At 54.8% G+C, this 8,742-nt stretch overlaps 4 non-coding genes across 4 annotated transcripts; 3 read left to right on the top strand and 1 right to left on the bottom strand.

Moving 5' to 3' along the window:
• Window positions 1-478: 478 nt before the first annotated feature.
• TRNAT-CGU (transfer RNA threonine (anticodon CGU)) lies at window positions 479-552 on the top strand. Its single transcript has one exon. It is a non-coding gene; the product is annotated as a tRNA-Thr (tRNA).
• A 3,536-nt stretch (window positions 553-4,088) lies between these two features.
• On the bottom strand, window positions 4,089-4,161 carry TRNAM-CAU (transfer RNA methionine (anticodon CAU)). The gene has a single exon. It is a non-coding gene; the product is annotated as a tRNA-Met (tRNA).
• A 985-nt stretch (window positions 4,162-5,146) lies between these two features.
• Window positions 5,147-5,228, top strand: TRNAL-AAG (transfer RNA leucine (anticodon AAG)). The gene has a single exon. It is a non-coding gene; the product is annotated as a tRNA-Leu (tRNA).
• A 2,173-nt stretch (window positions 5,229-7,401) lies between these two features.
• Window positions 7,402-7,474, top strand: TRNAM-CAU (transfer RNA methionine (anticodon CAU)). The gene has a single exon. It is a non-coding gene; the product is annotated as a tRNA-Met (tRNA).
• The last annotated feature ends 1,268 nt before the right edge of the window (window positions 7,475-8,742 follow it).

The following is an 8,742-nucleotide window of genomic DNA, read 5'->3' on the forward strand; positions in this document are numbered from 1 at the left end:
CTGCAGAGTCGTTCCCGCAGATGTTGGCTGAGCCCTGGAACAGGGCCGGGGGCCCGCTGCCACCTGTCGCTGAGGGCCCCCTGACCCCGGCCTCCTCCGCTCGCCCGGGGACGCGCGGCTCTTCGTGTCCCGGATCTGGAGGCTGCAGGCGCCTCGGGCAGGTACGCGGGTGCCCGGGCCCGGCCGCTCTGTGCAAATCCTGCGGTCATCTTTAAGTTGTAAATAGCCCTTCTTGTCACGGTCTTCACCGCGGATTGCGTGGCCTCGACTCTCTGTGGCACTCTTCCTCCGGGTAATAGAAAAACCCTTGGTCCGCCCCTGCGGCCTCCTGGTGCTTCTGGTGTTCTGCCCCCAGCGCGTCCTGCGGGAGAGAAGCCTCCCTCCGCACCTGCGTGTCTTCCGGAGACGACCGCGATGCGAGCTCGCTTCCACCCTGTCCAAGGGACACGAGGCCTCAGCGCGGTGCCGGCTCCCGGGTGGCTCTATGGCTTAGCTGGTTAAAGCGCCTGTCTCGTAAACAGGAGATCCTGGGTTCGACTCCCAGTAGGGCCTGGCGTTTTCTGAAACCCACTCTTCCTGAGAATCGTTTTACGTTGGCGAGGCCCCTCGAGTCAGTCCTACTCACCCCCCAAACTCTCACCAATCTCCCAGCGGTGGAACCCGAGCTGTTCGGTTGCAGCTTGCTCGAGCTCCTTGCTCCTGAAAAGTGGATTCTTAGGGAGATGACAGTTCAAATGCGACCCACTGCCGAGGAAGGATGCTTTTCCTAGTAGAAGGGTGTTTGAGCACCTGCGGGGTGTTACAGTTTAAAGCAGGCAGACACGGAGAAATGCGTAATGTCTCTAAATTCTAGCAATCTCCAGCTCTATTTATAATGCTTTCATAAAATAAGAGAAATTCATGAACCATGAATCCTCTGTTCACTACAGAGAAAACGGGGTGTTGGTGGGGGGGCGGTGTGGAGAATAAACAGTTAAGATCCCTTGTTAATCCTCTTAAGGAAACTTTAGGAATAATGATCAACTGGAAGTTAAAATGTCCGGGACCCAAGAATTCCCAGGGGAGGACAAAGTTACTGTGGGAAAAGAGCAGGTTGGGGGACACCTAAGGCCACTTCGTTTGAAACGAAGTTTGTAAGATTGAACCCTGCATGTGGGCTCTGTGCTGACAGCTTGGAGCCTGCTTGGAATTCTCTCTCTCTCCCTCTCTCTCTCCCTGCCCCTCCCCCGCTCTCTCTCCCTCCCTCTCAAAATAAATAAATAAACCTTAAAAATAAAAAAGAAGACATCCAGATGGCTAACAGACACATGAAAAGATAACTCCTAAAAAAACCCCAAACAACTCAATTATTTTATTTTTTTTAATCATGATAACTGTAGTACTCTTTAATCCCTACTCCCTATCTCCCCCAGCCCCCCACCTACCTCCCCTCCAGTAACCATCAGTTTGTTCTCTATAGTTAGGAGTCTGTTTCTTGGTTTCTCTCTCTCTCTCTCTTGTTTTCCTTTGCCTATTTCGTCTCTTAAATTCCACATGTGAGTGGTCATATGGTATTTGTCTTTCTCTGACTGACTGACATTTTGCTCAGCATTATACTCTCTAGCTCCATCCATCTTGTTGCAAATGGCAAGATTTCATTCTTTTTAAGGCTGAGTAATATTCCACTGTATATTCTATGCCACATCTTCTTTATCCATTCATGTATCCATGGACACTTGGGATGTTTCCATAATTTGGCTATTGTAGATAATGCTGCAATAAACATCCAGGTGCGTGTATACCTTAGAATTAGTGTTTTTATATTTTGGGGAGGTAAGTATCTAGTGGTGTGATTCCTGGATCATAGGTTAGTTTTATTTTTAATTATTTGAGGAAACTCCATACAGTTTTCCACAGCAGCTGCACCAATTTGCATTCCCACCTGCAAGAGGGGTCCTTTTTGTCCACATCCTCACCAACACTAATTATTTCTTGTGTTTTTGATGTTAGCCGTTTTGTGTGAGGTGATAGTTCATTATGGTTATTTGTATTTCCCTGATGATGAGTGATGTTGAGCATATTTTCATGTGTCTGTTAGCCATCTGGAAGTCTTCTTTTTTTATGTTTAAGGTTTATTTATTTATTCTGAGAGGGAGGAAGAGAGAGCGGGGAAGAGGCAGAGAGAAGTTTCCAAGCAGGCTCCAAGCTGTCAGCACAGAGCTCACATGCGGGGTTCAATCTCACAAACTTCGAGATCATTACATGAGCCAAAATCGAGAGTTAGAGGATTAACTGACTGATCCACCCTGGCACCCCTGGCCATCTGTATGGCTTCTTTGGAGAAATGTCTGTTCATGTCTTCTACCCATTTTTAATTGGGTCATTTGTTTTTTGGGTGTTGAGTTGTATCAGTTCTTTATAGATTTTGGATACTAACCCTTTATCTGATATGTCATTTGCAAATATCTTCTCCCATTCTGTCGGTTGCCTTTCAGTGTTGTTGATTGTTTCCTTTGCTGTGCAGAAGCTTTGTATTTTTTTTTAACGTTTATTTATTTTTGAGACAGAGAGAGACAGAGCATGAACAGGGGAGGGGCAGAGAGAGAGGGAGACACAGAATCGGAAGCAGGCTCCAGGCTCTGAGCTGTCAGCACAGAGCCCGATGCGGGGCTCAAACTCACGGACCACGAGATCGTGACCTGAGCCGAAGTCAGCCGCTTAACCGACTGAGCCACCCAGGCGCCCCCAGAAGCTTTGTATTTTGATGTAATCCCAAACCACTCAATTTTTTAAATGTGCAAATATCTGAACAAGCAACGCAACCAAGATAGAGTTGGCAAATAAGCATATTTCCGGAAAGGTGTTCAACACCGTCTGCCATATCTGGGGATTGCAGACTGAAACAGCACTGGGATACCACTAGGTGGCTACTGCTATGGCCAAACTCCAATACAGGAACAACACCAACTGTTGGTGACCACGTGGAGCAACACAGGAGCTCTGATTCGTTGCCGGTGCGGAAGCAAAATGGGGCAGCCACCTTGGAAGAGAGCCTGGCAGTTTCTTACAAAATGAAACAGAGTCTCACCGTGTGATGTAGCAGTAACGCCTCTCAGTACTTCACCCTTGTCCACGCTGAATGGATTCCGAGAAAAGCCCATGTAGACCTGGGATTGAAATGGTGATTTCTTTACCGTTTCCTCCTCAAACCGCCTTCCAGGAGGTGCGGGGACTTGACACCAACTGAATGAAGTCTTTTACGGAAAAGGGTGATCTGGAGCCTGGCAACTTCGGGGAGGAAGGGCCTCCTGCCCCAAGCCTGTCATCCGTGGAGCGCACACTCTGCATGGCATCCACAGGACACTCACCCGGGTCTTGAGTGTGAGATGGGCAGACACTCTGCCAGCTGGGACAGAAGGCAGACCACCCGGAAGGACGCTTAACTCCCAAGATGTCAGAGTGAGGGAGCCGGCTGAGCGTCCTGCCTGGCCGGGAACATGCGCTGCCTTCAGGGGGAAGGAAGCCCAACTCCCATGGCGGTGACCGGGCGGGAGGGGACTTTTCCCAGGCCTGGAGAGCCGGCCCAACACGAAAATCCAAAAGGGACTGGGGAACTTCATTTTGAACTTGCTCAGGACTGGTGCCTCCTTCTTCCCTCAAGGGCTTCCCTTTGCAGGGGGAGTCTCTACCATGGTTATCTATGCCTGTCCCACCACTGCATTTGGGGGAGCAGATAGCCTGTGAATTTCACACATTTGCAAACGGGGAGGAATTGTGTCCGGAATCGCTCACACGTAGAGCCACCGCTCACACACCCTTCCTAACTGGGCGATTTAGACGAGTTGAGATCTGGGGAGACTGGGCTGGGGTGCGTGCTTTGTCCTGGGGGACCCGTGGAAGGCTTTGGGGAGCCGGGGGCAGGTTGTTAGGTGCGATAGCGTCTCCCCGACCCCTCCCCGGGATCTCCGCTTCCCAACCTCCAAACCTGTGAGCACGGTGTCCTGCAGGGCAAAAGGGGCGTGGAGGACGGGAGTGAGTCACGGGTCTTGAGGCGCGGTAGTGGCCTGGCTTCTTGGTCCACAAGGCGTGGGGAGGGGACAAAAGTCGCGTGCCTTCTCTGAGGCTCGAACTCAGGACCTTCAGATTATGAGACTGACGCGCTGCCCGCTGCGCTAAGAAGGCGCCTGCCCCGCGGGCCTCTCGGCCTCTCCATCCGGTCCAGCCCCGGCACCCGAGGCACACCCCGGACCCGGGAGGTCCTGCCCGCTGTCGTGCGGCCCTCCGCGGACACTGTGTCCCCGGCAGGTCACAGTGACCGATCCGAGTCCCCGGGGTTTACCCTCGAGGAAAGAGCCCGCCCCGAGCGGCGCCGCCACAGGGCTGATTTCACGTCGGCCCCGCGTGGGGCCAGGGCGCGCACCCTCCCCACCCCCCGACCCCCGCGGGACCTCCGGACCGCGGGCCCCGCGCCCGCCCCGCACACCTGCCCCCTGCCCCCGGGCGGCCGCGACCCCCGTCCCCGGCGTCCAGGCAGCAGGTGCGGCGGGACCTCCGAGGACGGGGAAGGAGCCGCCGGGTCGGCCCCGGAAGACCACCGGCCACGCGGACCGCGTCCTGACTCAGTGCAGGCCTCCCACGTGCCATCTGGCAGCCCAGGAAACGATTCGCTTGGTTTTCCTGCGAGTAGAAGTTCCTGATTGGAAGGGCCTCGTGGAAGGGCTTCGTGATGTGCGAAACGGGATGACGTCTAACAGGAGTGTTTATGCCACCGAACCCTGGACACAAGACGGCCGCGGATGCTCGGGAGGGACGCGGGTAGTGACGGTGAGCTCCCCTGGGACGTGCTCTTTGAAGACACTTACCTGAAGTGACACACGTCTCTCCATCACTTCTGTGCGCACGTTTATGTCCACGGTGTAGATGGGCAGTGGCCCGGGCCTGGGCGAGAGGGGGGCGGGGGTGCACTGCCCGGCCGCACCCCTGCACGCTGCGGCGCTGGGGCTGTAAGCGGCGTCCCCCCCCCCCCCGTGCGGACCCCGCGGGGTGTGCGGTGTTCTGGCCCGTGGGGTCGTGGGAGGGGGAGAACCCCGGGGAAGGATCGCGGGGAGGAGGGGGGGCGGGAGGGAGGTTCCTCATCACCCGCAGGATCCACGAACGACAGGTGTGAGGTAGCGTGGCCGAGCGGTCTAAGGCGCTGGATTAAGGCTCCAGTCTCTTCGGGGGCGTGGGTTCGAATCCCACCGCTGCCAGCCTTTATATTGTGAGCAGACCTTAGAAAAAAGTCTGGCTGCTAATTATTTATATGTAATGTAAGGTCATGAGGTTCACACGGAAGTGAGATCTCCACCAGCCACACCGAGCTCCCTAAACGGCAGGTGTGCGGTACCAGGGGAGTGGTCGTGAGACCCGGCCTCGGGTGGCACTTTTGTTGAGTCTGGCCTCCCCCAGATGTTACTAAACTGTCTTCCTATAGCGCCTGGGAAGGTCCTGGTTCCCTGCCAGCCTGTCGCGCAGTGTGAGCATCACAACTGCCACTTATGTCCTGCTAGTCCCCTGATACTGTCATGGGTTCCTTACACATATTAAGCCATCTAATATTCTCAATAATAGGCAAGGAGATTTACATTAGAGATGCAAGGAGAGAAGGAGACTAAAGTTAAGACCAGGAAACCCCGTGCCTGTAGGTGGATTCAGGACGTAGTGACGGTAGTAGACTGAAAAATACCCCTTCCTCCCCATTCCTGGAAGCTGTAAATATCACCTTATATGGCAAAAAGTTGAAATGGGGAAATTATCCTGGATGGTTCAGGCGGACCTCAACTGCCTCACAACTGTCCAAGAGAGAGGGGGAAAGAAAAAGGGTATGGATATGAGGCCGAGACAAGCCACTGCGACCCTGTCAGCGCCTTGATTTCCCCCCAGTAACACTGACGTTGGGACTTGTGGCCTCCAGCGCTGGGAGGAAATACCTGTGGCTTCAAGCTGCTGAGCCGGTGGTAACCTGTCACAGGAGCCTGGGACTCTAAATCAGTGTGTGTAAATGCTAAGCAACACCAGCCCAAACAATTGTTTTTGTTAGCTTCTTTGATTGCCAGTCTGATAGGTGCAACGTGGGGTTTCACTGCAGTTCTGTAGCTGCATTTTTGCATTTCTCTTAAGAATAATATTACTTATTATAATCTCATACATCTTATAATTATTAAAAGATTAATAATATTTCCATGTTTCACAGCCATTTGTTTTTCCCTTTTCATGAACTCAGTGTCTATACCCTTTGCACGTCTTTCCTGTGAGTTGGAATGTACTTGCTGAGGTATAGAAGTTACTTATATTAGGAAAATTAACTTCACAACACAACTTACACATTTCCCCACCACTTGTTCATTTGATTTTTTGCTTTGCGTATGCAATTTCCTTGAGGGGACGACGGAGTATCTAAGCAGAATATGGCTTTAATATAGTGAGTTACGTCACTTTCATTGTTTCTGAATTTTTTTTGCAAAAACTCGTTTTCTACACCAAAATCATAAAAATGTCTCCCTTGGCAGTGCTAATAATTATATTTCTGCCCCCCCCACTTGTAAAACTTGTATCTACTTGGAAACTTTTATTATTGCAGGTGGTGTATTGATGTAAGCTTTGTTTTCCCAAGTAACTACGCAACACCACACGCTGAGCAATCCCTCCTGCTCTGTTTACTTAGTTGCCACTGTTATCATACTCTAATGGATATATTTGCCGCTCCCTCCTTTGGACCTTTTATTTGCTATACCAATCACCGTCACTACCCCCGTCCCTCCCGAGCATCCGCGGCCGTCTTGTGTCCAGGGTTCGGTGGCATAAACACTCCTGTTAGACGTCATCCCGTTTCGCACATCACGAAGCCCTTCCACGAGGCCCTTCCAATCAGGAACTTCTACTCGCAGGAAAACCAAGCGAATCGTTTCCTGGGCTGCCAGATGGCACGTGGGAGGCCTGCACTGAGTCAGGACGCGGTCCGCGTGGCCGGTGGTCTTCCGGGGCCGACCCGGCGGCTCCTTCCCCGTCCTCGGAGGTCCCGCCGCACCTGCTGCCTGGACGCCGGGGACGGGGGGTCGCGGCCGCCCGGGGGCAGGGGGCAGGTGTGCGGGGCGGGCGCGGGGCCCGCGGTCCGGAGGTCCCGCGGGGGTCGGGGGGTGGGGAGGGTGCGCGCCCTGGCCCCACGCGGGGCCGACGTGAAATCAGCCCTGTGGCGGCGCCGCTCGGGGCGGGCTCTTTCCTCGAGGGTAAACCCCGGGGACTCGGATCGGTCACTGTGACCTGCCGGGGACACAGTGTCCGCGGAGGGCCGCACGACAGCGGGCAGGACCTCCCGGGTCCGGGGTGTGCCTCGGGTGCCGGGGCTGGACCGGATGGAGAGGCCGAGAGGCCCGCGGGGCAGGCGCCTTCTTAGCGCAGCGGGCAGCGCGTCAGTCTCATAATCTGAAGGTCCTGAGTTCGAGCCTCAGAGAAGGCACGCGACTTTTGTCCCCTCCCCACGCCTTGTGGACCAAGAAGCCAGGCCACTACCGCGCCTCAAGACCCGTGACTCACTCCCGTCCTCCACGCCCCTTTTGCCCTGCAGGACACCGTGCTCACAGGTTTGGAGGTTGGGAAGCGGAGATCCCGGGGAGGGGTCGGGGAGACGCTATCGCACCTAACAACCTGCCCCCGGCTCCCCAAAGCCTTCCACGGGTCCCCCAGGACAAAGCACGCACCCCAGCCCAGTCTCCCCAGATCTCAACTCGTCTAAATCGCCCAGTTAGGAAGGGTGTGTGAGCGGTGGCTCTACGTGTGAGCGATTCCGGACACAATTCCTCCCCGTTTGCAAATGTGTGAAATTCACAGGCTATCTGCTCCCCCAAATGCAGTGGTGGGACAGGCATAGATAACCATGGTAGAGACTCCCCCTGCAAAGGGAAGCCCTTGAGGGAAGAAGGAGGCACCAGTCCTGAGCAAGTTCAAAATGAAGTTCCCCAGTCCCTTTTGGATCTATTTCTGGGCTCTATTCTGTTCCATTCTATTTTTCCCACCAACACCACACTGTCTTGATCACTATGGCTTTCTAGTAAATCCGAGGTCAGGTAGTGACAGTCCTCGAAATCTGTTCTTCTTCAGTTTTGTGTTGGTTATTCTGAGCCATTTGTCTCAACTTTGGAATCGGTTTGTCAATATTCTAAGTAACTTGCTGGAGTTTGGGTTGGGATTTCCTTGAATCTATCAGGCTGTGTTGAGTCTCGGGTCTGCGGTCCGGGTAGACAGCAGGGAAATGTTTTCAAGGTCTGCAGGTGGAAGTCACCGGGGTTCCCTCCCCGTCCCTGCCTCCCCCCCAGGGGAGCTGCATTCGGGGTTGTGCTTGCCTGACTGGCGGAGGGGGGGGGGGGAGGGGAAGGAAGGGAGGGAGAGAAGTTTGGGGAGGGAGGGAGAAAAACAAAGACCCGGAGTTTAGGTCCTTTGGAATTCGGTGCGGATGTCACGCGGGGCAGAGTCCACACGCGGTCTGGGCGCGTCCTCCCACGCCGGTCCCTGCCTCCCGGTCTCCCGCCCTCCGCCCCTCACCTCCGGGTGTCCAGGACCCCTGCCCGCAGACATCCCCCCAGTCCCAGACCCCACCCCCCGTCAGTCGCGGAGCCTTTCCGGGGGCGCAGCGAGACCAGGTGCTAGCTTGTGCGCCTGGCTCTCGGGGCCCTGGGTACGACCTTGGGGAGGGGGTGCGGGCCATCACTGGGGTGCGACCTCGGGTGC

The sequence above is a fragment of the Neofelis nebulosa genome, chromosome 6 (assembly GCF_028018385.1).
Source record: "Neofelis nebulosa isolate mNeoNeb1 chromosome 6, mNeoNeb1.pri, whole genome shotgun sequence".
Classification (NCBI taxonomy): Eukaryota; Metazoa; Chordata; class Mammalia; order Carnivora; family Felidae; genus Neofelis; species Neofelis nebulosa.